Below are 17,790 nucleotides of genomic sequence, written 5' to 3' on the forward strand. Positions count from 1 at the left end.
AATCAAAAGAATTTTTCATTCTACAATCAATTAAAATAAATTAGAGGAAAATAAAAAAGGCTATGTTTTTATTCAATATTTAATAAAAACGTACAAAATTCAAAGCAAAATAATAACTATTTAAGTATAATCTGATTTCGTCATTCAAAAATTAATTCATAACCTTGAATAAAACTATTTCTTGAATATTCTCTCCATGTAGTTCATTTCATAATTTTTGAGAAATTATTCAATGAAGCAATTACAAAAATGTATAAAAAAATAAATCGTATTTTAAAGTAATGCTATTTAAAACTTTCGAATTATAACATTATAAAAAGCAATGATACTTTTTTGAAAAAAAAAGAACGCGTCTTTTCTCAAGTAGACAAATACTTAAACTACACGCACTAATTGAATATTGCACGAACAATTCTTTTTCCTTTATATTTGTTCAAAACGAACAGTTTATAAAAATTCGATAAAGCTAATGCGATGCATTATGTTTATTGACATGATACAATTTATTCTATAGGATATTTAGTTGTCACAAAAAGAAATATTCAAATTAAAAAATGACTGCAATATTAGTAAACAAATACTATTCTCGGAAGACCAGAAGGTTGCTTACGCAGAAGAAATACTTTTCATTGAGTTAAACGCTATTTTTTGCTTCTATTCTATGAATTCTTTTACTAACATAGAGCATTATAAAAATATTTTTCAATAAAAATGCAGGGACGCATAAATAGACATAAAAAGATTCATGGAATATTTTCAATATTTTTGCTATAAGATAAGCGCATGTGCCCCGTTGATGCATAAGTTGATACGAAAGAAAATACAATAGAACACCAATTTATTGAAAGTCCATGCACAGAAAATTTCTGTATATATTGAATTTTATTCAAGAATCTGCACTTTTCTAAACAGAAGAATTGCATTCATACATCGAATAAAATTTCTTTTTATCGAACAAAAATTCTCACATAAAAATTTATAAATAAATATTGCAGTCAAGTCGTTCATGAAAAAACAATAAACATTTGCAGATGAAGCATATATTATTTCTAGTTTCTATTCTACACATCCCTTCCCTAAACTGGTGCGAGATTTTTACTTTAAGCTCAGTTTAAATTTAGATTTCATATGATCATATGATTATCACTGATTAACTAATGAAAATTGTTATAGAAAATCTAACGCATGAAATTATATTTACCTCATGTACACTGTAAACATGAATATAACAATATAAAATCTCATGCATATAGTAATATTTCTTAAGCAAAGTTTTTAAGAAAAAAATTATTATTTGTAATACATTCTAGATATAAATATATAGCAAAATTAAAAGTTTTGTCTAGTTGTTGTGGTATCTTCTCTATCCATAATACTCAGGAATATTCAAATCGAAGCTAATCACTAAAATCAATTTTTAGTCTTTACCATAATCTAGCATTAAAAAATGCAAATAAAACGTGAATTTTCGATCCTACTTAATTTAAATCTAACTCATTTTTAACTAATAACTAAATATATGCATGCTTAGTTTTATTTGTACACCAAAAAATCAGTAAATATATACATTAAAAAAATTTCTCTAAGCTACTAGAGGCCCAAACAGAATTTGGCATCTTCACATTTGATAATGACGCAGTCGAAAACGGCTGAAATATCTTTAACTTCACTCAGCGTAATAGACTGCAGCGGACGATTATAATACTGATTTGTGACAATGATATCGTCTACAGACGATTAAAATTGAAACATATGATACATCGATATACAAATGATAAAAATCGAAACAAATAGCTGAAAAAAGAAGAAACGTCATAAAAGGACATTGACAAAGAAATTAGGAAGTTTTCTGAAAATGGTACTTTTAAAATTTAAATTATATAAAAATAATTTTCTAGCTTCAGTATTTCCTGATTTGGTTGCTTTCCAAATCAGCAAAAAAGGTATAATTTCTCTTCGCGATTTAGCTAAGAAATTTTTAAACTTACAAAAAAAATAATAATAAAATGAATCAATGAAAGTATTTTTATCATTTTTACTTTAAGTTAAAGATAATTATTCGAATAATGACTCCTAAAAATTTGAAAAATATAGCGAATTTACAATAATAGATGCAGTAATTTTATTTTCAATTCATAAAATTTTCCTGAAAATGCTTTTTTTTTTTAATGTCTCAACATTACTTTAAATGTATAAAACAATTTTTCAAAATGGCAACCATTTGTTACTTTTGACAGTGCTCGACTTTTATTTCTGCATACCGATACTTTGAGAAAATGTGAAAGAATAAAAATAATCCGATTTAATACAAAATCTTAAAATAAAACTGTTCTATGTTAAATAATTAAATTTGAGATCCGAAGTGTTTGGAATCACTATTATTTATTTATGTCAAATTTCATTCTCCAAATGCGATAAGTTTGGACACCTCAGAAATATAACGCATGCTAGCACGTATGTATTTACTTCATTTTATAAGAATAGAAGACCAAGCATTGCAATATTTATTTTAAAGAAAGTTGTTTTATATTCTCCTTAGCACGCAGGCTATTTATCAGTCTTGACCTAGATAAGAAGCGTGTCTACTCTAAGACAAACGATTCTTCTTAATTATAAATAAATCATTTCGTAACAGAATTCTCAGTCGAATGTTTTCCTCGATTCTATTTTAATTCAAGTATAAATACATTTTATTTTAAAACTAATTAATTACAATTACATGTTTTTCCATGTTGGGCCATTTAGATGTAACATGATATCAAATAATAGCTTAAATTAATTCTTGGTGGACTTCATGAATAAATATTACTGATAATGTATCAAAATAAAAATATAAATATAGAATTCTCTGCATATAGTAAAGCAGAATGAATAATTTATTTATTAGTTCCTTGTAGAATGAAATAATGCTTGTGAATTGTTTTAAATAATTAAATGCAAACGACAAGATGTTTCCCGCTTAAATCTATTAAAAGCAATCGTAGTGATAAAGCCATTTTGACACGGATTTTTATTTGCAGATATATTCCTCTAGGCATGCCACTGAATAAAATTAAAGCAAATGCATTTATGTATTTCATTTGGGTGGCTTATTACACTTTTTTATAAAACAGATTAAAATTATTGTCCATTATTATTTATAGATAAAAAAAATTTCACGTGATTTTCTTTTTATGCTCAAAAAATTTTTTTAAACGCTTATGCTTATAAATTAGAATGCTTTCTGTAAATTGCGTCATGCAATATGCATGATATGAAAAAATCATTGAAATGTGGACACTCGTCAAAAATCTCGAGTTCGAATTCTTTGACAATTACTATATTTTCTCCATATTACGTATACGAGAAAATAATCAGTCAAAATTTCAATGTTTCCCTCAATAACTTTAGATCATATTGTTGTAAAAACTTTAATACAAAAAAAAAATAATAATAAGTTTTTCAGTGGTATTAATTTTATTTCTGTACTATTTTGTCTCGAGTTTTCATACACATTTAAAATAGTTTAAATATATTTTATCAGTATTATTTAAGTTGGTCGCCTTTGCAGACCAGATTGTTTATTAGTATATTGACTTTCTTACTTGTTAAACTACGATTAATACTGAATGCATTTATTTCAAATGTCTCTTTTGAAAATATGAATTTAATGGAATCAATCTATTAAAATTCGCTGTGAGTGTAAATTTCCAAATTAAAAAATGAATATTTTACAAAATAAAAGCGGAAACGAAAATTCTGCTTCAAAATTGTTGTCCAAAGTTAGCAATTTTTTAATATCTTAATTTAACATTGCTAAAAATATGCGATTGAAGGGTTTGATAGAACAATTAAATTAATTTGAATTTCGACGTAAGAATAAAGCACTGTTACAAATCTATATCAAATTAAGTTTTTTAAAATTATTAAATTAAATTTTTTTAAAAAGTACGAAAATGGCATTGGTTTCAATAAAAAGATAATATTTTTTTATTTCAATTTTGAGATTATATAAAAGTTATTTGGATTAAAAATCGTTTGGTTTTTTTTTTTAATTTTTATTTTTGGAAGAGAGATTTGAAAAGAAAAAAAAAACTTAAGTTTCAATTAATGCATATTTTAAATAATTTTTGAAATTCTGAAACTTGGCATTAATGTTCTTCTCATTTTGAAGAGCATATGTGCTGGCTTACATTCAAGATCTGACAAAAAAAAAAATGAAGATTTGTATAAAAAGCATACGAACAAACATTCATCTGTGTATATATATATATATATATATATATATATATATATATATATATATATATATATATATATATATATATATATATATATATATATATATATATATATATATATATATATATATATATATTCATTGTTTTAGTTACTGAATTTGTATTCACGCGCGCTGTGTTGATGTTAAAAGCATTTTTAATGTTTATGCCATTGCTGCTATATAAAGATAAGTTTTAAAAATAAAATAAAAAAGACAGTTAAATATCTTTATTTCAAGATTAAAGTGTTGATGATTAAGAATAACATTTTGTTATATCTCAATATAGAGATTTGAATCTGCTTTATTTTTACTAACCCTTTAAAGGGCCATTTTTTTCTAGTCATATTATGTTAAAATATTTTTAGGCTTGAAATTAGAATAAGAAAAGGGATTCATTTAACTTATTAGATAAATTTAATTTGATTCATTAATTTATTTGGTTAATTAATAATTAAGTAACAAATCAAGACACATCATTTTGTGTAAGATAAAGAACTGAAGCATCTAAGTTTCTGTCTTTCTAAAAATTTTTTGTCAGAACTTGGGCTAACCTACATAAATTCATACAAAGATAGATAAATTTGGTGGGAGGCATACTTCCCACGACCCTAGAAAGAGTTAATTTCGTTTTATTATCCATCAATATTTGTTTAAGATAAGTGACTATTTTTAACCGTCGATTTTTTCGTGAAATTGTGATTTTTTTTATTTAATATTCTCAAGGTTTGAACGAGATTCATTATAAAATCCTTAGAATTTTGTTTCTATTTTTTGAGAAGTTACACTGATATTTATTTTCGCATTTAAATATTTCATATGTTACTTTACATACTTAAACAAAATTTTCTCAAATTCTTATCTTTGATTGTATTTTATTAAGAAAAAATTCATAAATTAAAATCTAATACATATTTTTTGACAAAAATTTGGTATAATGATTTCGCTATCTGTTCTATAGTTCCTGAACTTAGTGGATAAGTAATGTATTCATTTAGAAATATTTTATGGTTGTTTCAGAGGTTCACAATGCGAACAAAATTGAACATTTCATGCTATTTATCATTTAAAGAATGATACATAAATAATGATTAGAAATACAGTTTATTTTTAGTTCAAGAACTAAATAATATATTTCTTAAGCTATCTGCAAAATTTTAAACAAATCATTTGATGAACTTTTAATCTAAAAAATTTTTGCCTTATCTGTTTTTACAAAAAAAAAGACATTTTTTTCCATTAAAAAAAAACTTTTGCCACTTAACTAGTATATTTTGATTTCATATATATTTCTTCAAGCTTTTTTTGATGCAAATATTCAAAAATATAGCTATTTTCCGACGTTTTTCTAAACACTCATCCCGAACTTAGTCGCATACCTTAAGTCTCTATAAGGAAGCATCAGAAATGAAGAAAAATGATTCAAAAATTTAATTTTTCAACTTAATTTTAATGGAAAAATCACATATAAAGCATTAAATGCTTAATTAAAACAATTTCACTAAAACAAAAATAGAAGGTCAATAATTTTGTTTATAAACTATACAAATTACTCAAAATTATTTTTTAAAAATGACGGAATTGTTGCTAACTTGGATTTGAACCACATAAGCATTCATTAATAGTTAAGTTCTTTAAAACAAGGATAAAAAAAACAATATCACGAAAAAATTTATGTTTTCAAATTCCAAGCTACATTTGATCTTCAATCTCTTGAGTTAAAACGGCATGAAATAGCAATTATAACCATTTATTTTCTACAAATGAACAGGTGGCCTTTGCTATTCCTAACAATTCAGTGGGGGAGGGGAGGGTTGTTGCATTCCACAGTACTTATCAGTGTTATTGACCCACATTCGTATAACAAGTAGAAAAGAAACCGCGAAACATTCCTCGAGGCAAATTAGATCACTAAGTAACAATTTTTCTTGCAGAAACCTACGGCTATCGATTATAGGTCCAAATCGCGTGATTGAAGTTGGGCCAAGTATTGGCAAATGTCTGATGGAGAGGGGAAAAAAATGAAACTTGGCCCATGTAACTATTTTGGGCAAATTTTTCAAGAGCCGCTGCCACAAGAATAGAAACTTTATAGCACTATTATAAAAAAGTATTAATATCATTTGTGTTCATATTAAAATAATAAAATTTGCTCTTGTTGATTTTAAGTATTAGGAACAAAAAAAGTACTATTTTATGAGAAAGTTTCTGCATATCCAATGCAGTGGCGGATTTCTGATGAGATAGATTAGGCAACCTACCTAGATCGCAGACACATCGATTAAAAAATAATATATATCTGACCGAAAAATAAAATGTAAAAAATATAATTTCAATGAATTATAAAATATTAAGGTAATAGCAACAATTTAAATACAATTACCATAACCGGTTACTCCGACCCACCGAAAGGACCACGGAAAATTCTAATTGATGGATCGTCGCGACAGCAAACCTTACGGGAACTATGGTTGAGATCTAAGGGCCATCACCGGCCACGGTACAACCCTTCCCGTGTAAAATACATCCCGTCATCGATAAAAGGTAGCCGACCTCCACCATTTCTTTATCCACCTGGGTGGCGGGAACCAACCACTATACCGGAAGCTTCTGATCCTTATTTCTGAGGTGCCTCCAATGGTAGTTCAATTAGTCAGGTTTCTATTTATTTCATTATGTGTATTGGATATTACAGTATCTATAAACATCAGTCGCCTGCTTAAATATAATTGTGTGTTAACGCACAGACAGCGCATTAAATAAATAATTAATAAGTAATTAAAAATATATGCATTTTCGCAAAGTTATTGAAATAAATCATTAACATATTGATAAAGGCAAGAATATGTACATGTATTAAACAAAATTTAACTATTTATTAAAAAAGGAGCCCCATTTTATGTGCAATGCATATGGCCGCAAAATACGTAAATCCCTCATAGGTCAAGTATATAACAAATAGCTCTCAGTTAATGCAATCCAAATTCTGTGTAGTTTTAATTCATTAAATTTACTGAAAAATATTTTTATAGTGTTCCAGTTAATGCAATCCAAATTCTGTGTCATTTTAATTCATTCAATTTATTTAAAAAATTATATTTTATAGTGTTTTAGTTCATTTTGAATTTCGTGTTTTATTCCTGGTCGAATCTTAATAAGGATCTTAGTAATATATTAAAATTACGTTACACAAGATTATAATTAAGTGAAAAAAAGTTTTGCTATCCTACCATAGATATCAGCTTTACTGAATTCGATGGTGAGATTTATTTATTGTCATTTAAAATACTTCTCTAACAGATAATTGTGATAAAATTAGAGGAATGAGGTCTCTTTGGTATAAACTACCTTTTAGAAAAGAAAAATAACTTTCTTTCAGAAAAAAATATATAAATGAGTTTGATATAGACTTTGTTTTAGAAACGGAAAAATATAAATTACAAAATTATTGATTTTGGAATGAACTGACAAATGAAGGCATAAAAAAATCGAGATTATACTAATATTTGCATTTCCAAAATCAATGGTGCAATGATCTACAAATTAAGGGCGCAGTTAATGTAATTGTTGCCCAATGAAAACTATATGAATTTCTGGCGCCCAAGTCTTCAGTAATAAATCAGCAAGTGCAAATGGCGCTCAGGCTATGGCATTATTTTTTTTTCATTCCTTCATGATATTTTACTTCAAAAAGTGGCATATTCGCATTAATGTTTTAAGTCCGTAGACTCTTAAACTGACTTTAAACCGAGTGGAACACTTATAGTTCCTCCCTTACCTCCTACGCCACCGCTTAATTTCCAGTCATTACGTTGCTTAGTGAAATTCTTTATGAATTTTGTGAGAAACAAAATCTTTGATAAATCTATACTCCTAGTTCGTACATAGCGATAATAAACTACAAGAGCTTATTTCCTCTAAATGTGTTTTTAATTGTTTCAGTCGATCAGATTCAAATCCAATAAAGTACTGCAATGAAGTTTTAAGGGCCAATGAGAACAAAGAAAAGCTCAAAATTGTCGAAATTCTTAGGTTTCAATGTGACCAGAAGTTTAGAAAAAGGAGAACGAGAAATAAAAGGGAAAAGTATTTATAAAATGTCTGAGAATTCTGGTTAACAAATATTTTAGTATTGAATTATTTTTGACAGTAAAATTCATTAATAAATTCTTGATATTAATTTATATGTAAAAATTATAGAATAGAGTCAAAACAAAAGAAGGTCATTTTTCAAAGACTACTACCAAAGATTTTCTGAACTAATCAAGAATTAAAACAGTTGCAATGTGTGAAAACTCAGTTGCTATAGGATTACTTTCAAACTATATTCATACGTGTTTAAAAATTAAAAAAGTAGAAAGTTTGATTAACTGGACGTTACTATGGAAATCTTTAAATGGTTACTATGGTTACTATGGCTGCAATATTATTATGACAATAAAAAACCAGATTGTTTATAGTTTTAATAAATAATGCATTAATTTAAAAGCCGTATTTTAAATTACGGTTTGAAAATAAATTTTTATAGTTTTCCTGCTAATCAAGGCATTCAATCTTAATTCTCCAAAAAAGTGCAAGCATTTTTAAGCAAGATTTTGTTTGCAAAAATGGAAGAGAAAATCGTTTGCATACGCATTCCTAATCATTGCCACATATATTTTTAAGGATTTATAATTTAAGCGTTGATTTACAAAATTACCATAATCCAACAGAATAGAGTTGAAATTATTAATAATTAATATAACAAAACCAATACAGAGGATAAAATTAAAATAAGAATTGCCTTTGTATATGTAAGTTTATACCGAACAAATGTATTTATACGTTAGGCATTTTGTTCTATAAATAGCAATCTAAATTTCGATCTTTAACTCAGAATCTAAAGCTTTATTCTATTCTGAATTTTAGAATCTTTTGTTAAGAATTAAAAAATCTTTTTATTATATATTTCTTGTATAGAAATTCAATTTAAAAAATGTTTACTGGTTTTTTTTTTTTTTCAAATATATAATATTTCAATCAAAGCGAAATTTTATTCTGAAGTTGCTCCAATTAAAAATATATGTATTGGAATAAGAAACACCGTTTTGAGTCGCCATTGTACCGTTTATGTTATCAAAAAAGGTAGTTCATATTTATTCAGAACAAAAAGAAAAGAAAGGAAAGAAAATTATGGAAAATAAGGTTCAATGGGAAAAGGAATGAATTAAAGAATTCTACGAAACACTGTAAAATAGTTTTGAAAGAATCAATAGAAAGAGGAAATACAGAAATAATAACAAATATTTTACTACACAGATTAATAAGTTCAACCAAAAAATGTTTTTATTCGAACAAAATGTAATGGAATATCATTCAGAAAATAAATGTCCTTTGCGAAAGAATATTAATCGTAAAATAAAATGAAATTAAACTTATTATTTTTTAGTAACGCAAGACATGAATCAATGTAACCAGATAATTCGTAATTATGAATAAAATAATTATTATATTTCTTGATAAAAATGAACTGAATATATGGAGAAGAAAGAGGATCTATGAATCATGCTCTAGCAATAATGAGTACTTCGCGTGCTGTTAAGTTCGGTTTATCATTAAAAAAAAGTATATAATTTTCTAAATAAAAGCAATCGCGACGAAGATAAAAGAACAAATAAATTGCCTAAAAGAAAAATCTGTCAATTTATAAGCAGATATTAATCCTACAGTAGATAGTCCGAATTATTCATTTGCAAATCCAGACAAAATATTCAAAAAAGGTTTTTTTAAACATAAGCATTAAAATATTAGATAAAAAAATAAAGAATGAATTATAAAAAAAATGCATGAAGAAAATATAAATTCTATGAAAGAGTAAGAAAATAGAAGTCTAAAAATATGAAATAAAAGTGTATTTTTCTTCAAAGGCAAAATACTATAAATTATTCAAGATGATAAAAAGTGTTATAAATTTAAAACACTATTCAAATTATATTATTTATATAAAAATTGCAATCCTTTCGATAAAACTCCTGCGGTATGAATAGTTTTGTTCCTTATTGCTTTATGTCGCTTTTTTAAGAACAAATCTTTCAGAAATCATTTTGTTTAAGAAGAGGACTTGTATACACTTTTGGCTCTTTAAAAAAAAAATTACATAATATTAAATTCGTTAAAAAATTTAACATTATAATAAATTTAAATTCCAAATGCAATACTATGCAATGAATATAAAAACTTCTCAGAGCAATGAAGCGTTTGAGCTTAAGGTCAAAATTTAGTAACAAAATATGTATGATATGTATGTACAGTGCATGCATATTTAAAACCAGATTTTGATAAGTAGAAAACACTTATATTGACTTAATTTTACATTTCTACTGTGTATATTTAAATTCTCAGAAAATTTTAAATAATAATTTAATTTTGGGTAAAACTTCCGTCAAGCAAAATCGAGACCAAGAAATTCACACACCATGCAATAAACTGATACTGATAAACAGTTTGATTTTTTAATTTCATATTTATTTTGGTCGTTTTTATCTCTAAATTGCTTTGGAATTTTTATAAATTTTCGTAGGTATTCTAAACACTTACAAATAGCATTTTTTATATTTTTAGATATTTAATTCTAAATTGAAACTCTACTTCTAGCCCCCAATTGCTTCATTTAAAACATTATAGCGCTTAATTTCAATTAATTCTATTATTTAGGATTTGATATTGAGTACACCGTCAATGAGGCAATTTTTAGCTTCAAAGACAATAACGCTGTGTTATTTTAGAAGAAATGCATTTTTTCTATTTCTCTTGTTGTTGTTTCTTATGGCACTTGTTTATATATAAGCCCGCTGTTTCGAAGACAGTGATTTAAGCCTGAGGGGGAGCGTCTCTTGATTTTATAGTAGAGCCAACTAGGGCCAAGAGTACGACTTTGCTACTCACGCATCACTCATTCGCTTGCACAATCCCTTTTTACAGGAGGGCACATTCACACATCTCATGGATAGAACAACCATGCCCAAACCGGTACTCGAACCCGGGACGCCCAGATCACGGGGAAGACGCGCTACCCCTATGCCAGGACGCCGGCTTTCTATTTCTTGTGTAATTGAACAATCCGATTGAAAATCAGCCATTTAAAGCGTTGCTGTCTAGTGAATATATCTTCTAACTGCATGTTTTTCGTGGTATTATAATTTCATTTTCATAGTACTCACTAGCCATCTTTGGCGACCAGCTTGGCCTCCAATAATATTGCTTGTATTTAATTTCAATGAAATCACTGAGATATAACTCCATGTCCAAAATTCAGTCAAAGTTTCAGGCAAAGACGTATTTTTTTAATAGCCTTACGCCTTTTCTGTTCTAATAGAATCAAGTCCCCTGACATCATAGTGCTATTAAAAATGTAAATTTCGGGTTCATATATCTTCTAACTGTTGCGATACCATAACTTCACTTTCTTATTTATCGTGTAAACTACACTTCGATAGAATCCTTTTTTTTTTTATATATAGCTTTTAACAATGGAAGAAAATCAGGTGATTAAATATTCGACGAGGCAGTGAAAACGATTTGGGTTTCATTCACAGTTATGAAAATATTGTTGTAAAATATTTTTAAAAATTACTTAAATTTAAACTAAAAAACTTTACAGCAATTTAATTTTCATTAAAAGATAATATTTTGGACTTTAAAAAATTTTAGAAATCATTTTCGCACGGGAATATTTTTGGAAGTTGTCATGAAAAGACATCAACATCTCGCTTAATTTTAATGAATTAAAATTTCAAAAAAAAAAAAATCGCTCTGAGAGGTACATTTACAGCCTTCAAATATATGTGTCTATTTGAAAAATCTAAGTCAAATGATTTGTCCTACAGAGATTTACACAAAAGAGAGACATACAGACATTCTTTTTCATTATTAGAAGAGATATAAACATTGCAGGTAGAAAACTGAATCTTTCTTCCTGAACTTTTGAAATAGAAGAAAATTACACGATTGAATATTAGATAGAATTATGAAAATGGACCAAATTTCAACGGTTACAATGAAATATATTCACATTTTTCTTAAAATCAACAAAATTCCGAAAAAAATTCAGCATCAGGTAAACCGGTATCATCCAAAAAATAATTTTTTGTATTTAAAAAAAAATAATAAAAGTTATTTATTAGTTATTAAGATTATTATGATCTGTTCAATACTATTTCGGAAACTATCCCTAGAAAACGACAACATTTCACTTGATTTTTAAGTACTTACAGTTTAAAAAGTCGTTCCTAGGTTTATATTCTCATCCTCCAAAGTAACTTTACCTCCAACTAACAATATTAAATAATTTTATAATTTTTAAAAATTTAAACTTGTTCTGCTTGTCTTGTTCTCTAACAGAGCGTCAACACACATAAATATTATCCATTATAATTAACTACCCGCTTTTGGCAACAAGTTGGTTATTAATAGTTGCAAAATTTCAGAACAGAATTAATGGTTGCAAAATTTCAATTAAATACTTTGGGTACCTTTGCCTTAATGGTTTCCACAGCAAAACATTTTTTAATTTTAAATTTCGATAGATATAAAACTCGTACTATTTTAGAAGCCTACGGCGTTCTGTTCATTGTACTATGAATTTTTTCTAATTTTCTGTCTATATCTTTATACATCCAATTACTCCCACCAGGGGGCACCTCAGAAATGAGGATGAGAAACTTCCGGTATGGTGGTTGGTTCTCGCCATGCTGGTGAGTACAGAAATGGTAGGGGTCGGCTACCGCCTTCTGATAACGAGACGTGCTTCCTATGAGAAGGGATTTACCGGGGCCATTGATGGTCCTTAGGACAATCTTTTACATACATCTTACTTTATCTTTTTCTCAAAATATAAGAAGGGAATTTAAATTACTTGATCAATAATGTACATGCGGATTTTCACTACATCTTCAGTCATCAGCGATCATTGTAATGTACAATGCGCTAAGCAAGTGACAGCTGCTTCTTTTGACGACATCTTCAAGTTTGTCAGAACATAATCACTTTTATTTATTTTGGCTGTTAATTTTCACAATAACTTGCAAATTTCTAATTTTTTTGAGAACAGAAATTCATAATCTGTTTAAATATTTACTGTATTAAATTAAGAATTATAAATAAATCATTATTAAGCAAATTCGAATTCAGGATAATTTTTGACAAAAGAATCAATATGAGATTATAATATTATGCAGAGAGAGAAGGGGGGGGTGAAAAGGAGGAAGCTTTCCGTTTCTCAGCTCTTCAGTTAAAGTGCTGGATAATTTTTATCATAATGCGTTTTACATGGCAAATTATACGAATCTATATTAATTATACACTATAATAATTATAATATACAAATTATACAATCCACTAAAAAATTTCCCATTGGGCAAATAATTTAGAAAATTAAAAAAGAGTAATTCGAAATTTTTAATATTATATGGAGACATTTATATCCATATATATCCATTAAGAATATTAAAATATTTACTTTTAAAATTAATAAATATAAAAGAAATTTATTTTTGATCATTCCTTGAGTAATTTAATAATATCAGCAATTCTGCGTAAAATATTAAATATTATTATGAAGTATTAATTGCAAAAATCCGTTTTTATATAAAAAGTAAATGAGCTTTTTATGGTTTTAAGATAAATTAATATTTTAAAGATGGATTACTAAATCGATTGCAAAATTGCAATAAAAAAAATCAAAATTTACCAATCAATATTATTTTGTTTTAAATTAATTCATATCCTTCTAACATGTTTAAAAAATATCACGCGTTTGTATTCTGTTAGTGAATTTGAGAAATTTACGTGTAAACATAAGGTTACAGGCAATGTTTGCAATTGTAGATAAAAATATAATTCAATTCTATTCTACTATAAAAGCAAATAAATTTTATTTGTTCATATAATTTATTTTTTTTAATGTAAAGTATAAAGTAAGCAAGTTGTTTAGTAAGAATTATTTTTATTATGGAATATTTACCTTTCAAAATTTTTTATGGAAAGCTGAGAATTTTTTTTTTAAATTATATACACACAGCTATTCAATGAATAAAATTATCGTTGTCGTTTTTATGCTGACACATTTCGAAATCAAAACCATAATAAATACTTCAATTGAATAACTTTTAATAAAAAACTATTACAGTATGAATCATCGAGAAAATCAGTTTTTCAGTTTCTAAATTGGCAATATAAAGCTCGTTTCATGTAAACACAAAATTAAATCATGGGTGGGATGACAGCCTTTGTAGCTAAAAATCCCTAAATCCCCCTCATTCAAACAAACAAAATAAATCATGGAAATTTGTTTTTTAAATTTTAAACATAAAATAAAACCAATTTAATCTTTCAGTAAACATTGCATCTGTAATAGTAGTGTGGAAATCGAATATAATTTCTGAATTTTATAGGTAACTTTAAATAAAATTTTCATGGCTAAACATAAAGAATTCACATTTTTTCGCAACACTATAGCATTGAAAAATACATGTGTCACACAAACATACTAATACACAGAGCATATATAACTTCAGGTCAAAAACGGAAGTAAATTAAGTAAATAAATAAAAAAAAGAATTTTAACTACTTGCATGAGGCCAGTTATCACATTGCGAAGCTTGTCGTGGCATCATCACCACCCATGAGATAACAACAAACGGAACGGCATCACGTTCTTACTTTCCGAACAGCAGGTTTTGACCATGACCCGCTGCAGAAGATTCTCGGACTTATGTACCTACTAAATGAAGAGGTCATTCGGCCGCAAAGCGCATGGAAGAACTGGTGAAAAAACAATTGAGCCGTGCGCCGCGACGAATTGCGAAAGAACGCGCTAATCTGTTGTAACGAGAGCTGCCAGATCTTCCCTCAAATTAGTTTCTTGCGGGATTTAATTCGAGTTGTTAATCGTCTGCGTTTTAATACGGATGAGAAAAACTCCGCCCGGCAAAGAACAACTTCAAACCAAAACTTCCTGTTCTTTTCCCCTATTCGAGGAACTAGGTAAACTACGTGATTATATTGTGAGGATTTTGTTTATATTTTTCGTGATATAGATCGGCATATGTTTGTGGTTTTGTTTTGTAATCTGATCGTCACACGTATTTTCACCACATTCAAAAATGGTTTTTATTTAAGAATATGTTCTGTTTTCTAGAATTGATTTGAAAATACTCGGAATTTATGTTTTAAAAATTGATCGCAAGCATTAATTTCAGTAGTAATTAAAAGGCTCAAGACCTATCAGAAGCCTAAAATAATAGTACATGAATAAAATCTGGATGGAAAAAAATTGGAATGAAAATGTAAATTGGAATGAATTTGATAAATTTCTAAAATCAAATGTCAGTAGAATTTAATGACTAAAAAGAGTCATATAAAAAAAAGAGTAACAACTAAGCAATTGTTGAACAAAATTTGATTATCTTGTAAGCATATATTACATTTAGAAATTTCGCTTGGTTGGATAAAGCTGATTTCTGCAGACGATTTTTTAAAAATTACTGAAAAATTTTATTGATGAGATAAATTTGTGTTTTTGTTGTATGACATTTCACCAAACTGGGTTAAAATAAAAATGATGGAAAATCTATGATGACTTACAAGAAAATATGGATTTTCGATGCTAGATTTAATAAAACTTGAATTTTTCAGAATTTTTTTGAAAGGTAATATTTTTTAATAAATTATCTATAATTAAAATAGCATGTTTTAAGGATAATCGAAGTACACTTAGTTATTTAGAAAATTAACTTTATTTACAGAAATAATTGAAATGTTGTAATATATAGGCTGTATTTTAATGTTTTAAATATAGTCAACAATAATTTATCTATAGATAATTATTTATCGAACGAATGATTGAAAACTCTTTGATGCATTGAAAATTCAATTTAAAATCTGTGCATGTCATATAGACTGAATTGTGTAGCGAAATTGGAATTATAACGGTTTTTAAAACATGTTTCATTAGCTAAGAACTATTTATTTTTCTCTTCATTAATTATAATAAAATAAATTTCAACGGGCGTCCTGCTTTAAATACCAATCCGGAATACATTTTTATGTTCACAATTTGTTCAACTATTCTTCAAAAATCAAAGCTTCTTAAAATTAATAATAATCAATTAGAAATAGCAGATATCTAAAAATCCTACATTATACAAGCTTTCAGAAATAAATTCACTTTTCTTAATCATGAATTGTATTGTATATAAATATCCAAAAAAAATTCCAAAAAAAAAACGATCTAAAATAGTTTTATAATGAAATTAGTTATATATTTTCTATCTGGTAATTATATTTATTTTTAGCTGTATTTTTTTATTTTACATAAATATTCAAATGAGGATTTCCTGTTTTTATGCATAAAAACCCATGTATTTTTAAATTTCTAAAATTGCCTTTGTAATCTTCTTTTTAATAAGTTTAAAAAATAATATATCAAAAAAGCAGATTATATGAGGGATTAATTTAATTATGCTTGTTATTTAGTATAAAACATTGAAAGAAATAAAAAAAAATCACAAGAATTTTCCTCATTCGGATATTTTTTAAAGTTCTTATGTTCTTACAAGATGAATTAAAATAATCATAAGAATTTCAGCTGTCTTAAAGAATAAAAGAACGTTAAACTTGCAATGTTCTAGATCTATTGTAGCTTTTTAAGTATTTACAAGCTCTAAAAAACGAAAATTTTCATATATTATTATGAAAATTGAAATTCGTAATATCTTGTTCTGAATATTAACTCATTCAGAAAAAAATCATAATTTAAAAATGAGCTATTATAGTGTTTTCAGAAAAGAATACTTATTAATAAAAATGGTAAAAATCAAATCTAAGGTGTCAAATAGAGACTAACTGTTTTCGGAAGGAGGGATAATTAACTATTGAGAAATATTTTTACTATAAATCATTTATAATTATTTAAGTCGAAAATAACTGAAAAAAATTTCTCAATACTGAATATTTTTTTATTTTATCATCTTCGAAAATCTTTTTTTTTTAGTAATTTTTTCTCATGGAATATCAGCTTTAAAAAGGGAAGAATTTTAGTAATATTCTTATGAAATCCATCAAATTCTTGTAAAATCCTTGAAAATCCGTACATTTATGATATATTTCAATGAAAATTACAATACGAACAAAATATTTTCTAACATTAAAAGAAATAATAAGTTTAAAGATATTATTTATTAGATAATATTTTTCAGATTCCGCAGTTTATATTTAATGTCGTAATTTATTAAATAAGTCTTACAAACTATTCATTCTGTGAATATCATTGTCAATCCAAATAGAATTTCTTATTCCTGTTATGCAATGAATTTTATCATAAAATCTTATTGTAATTCATGAAGAAAAACGCATTTCCCATATCTTTTAAAAGAAAATTTCATGAAAATAGTATGTTAAAAGTATACTTTTTGTTTTTATTAAATTTAAAAAAATATGCAAAAGAATTTTGTAACTCCACTTTTAAATCAATAGAACAGAATTAATATGACTAA

General features: G+C 26.5%; 1 protein-coding gene across 4 annotated transcripts in view; it reads right to left on the bottom strand.

The window, feature by feature from the left end:
• Positions 1 to 17,790, bottom strand: part of LOC129988363 (PI-PLC X domain-containing protein 1-like) — a 32,690-nt gene that overhangs the window by 4,413 nt on the left and 10,487 nt on the right. Inside the window, exon 1 of one of the 4 annotated variants that reach the window (XM_056096570.1) lies at positions 14,869 to 15,153. The exons of 2 other annotated variants lie outside the window; for them this stretch is intronic. The gene's annotated coding sequence lies outside the window, so the exon portion shown is untranslated. Of the gene's footprint in view, positions 1 to 14,864; positions 15,154 to 17,790 lie in introns of those variants that run through there. One more of the 4 variants, XM_056096568.1, reaches the window with a different exon arrangement.

The sequence above is a fragment of the Argiope bruennichi genome, chromosome 10, assembly GCF_947563725.1.
Source record: "Argiope bruennichi chromosome 10, qqArgBrue1.1, whole genome shotgun sequence".
In the NCBI taxonomy this organism is placed as follows: domain Eukaryota; kingdom Metazoa; phylum Arthropoda; class Arachnida; order Araneae; family Araneidae; genus Argiope; species Argiope bruennichi.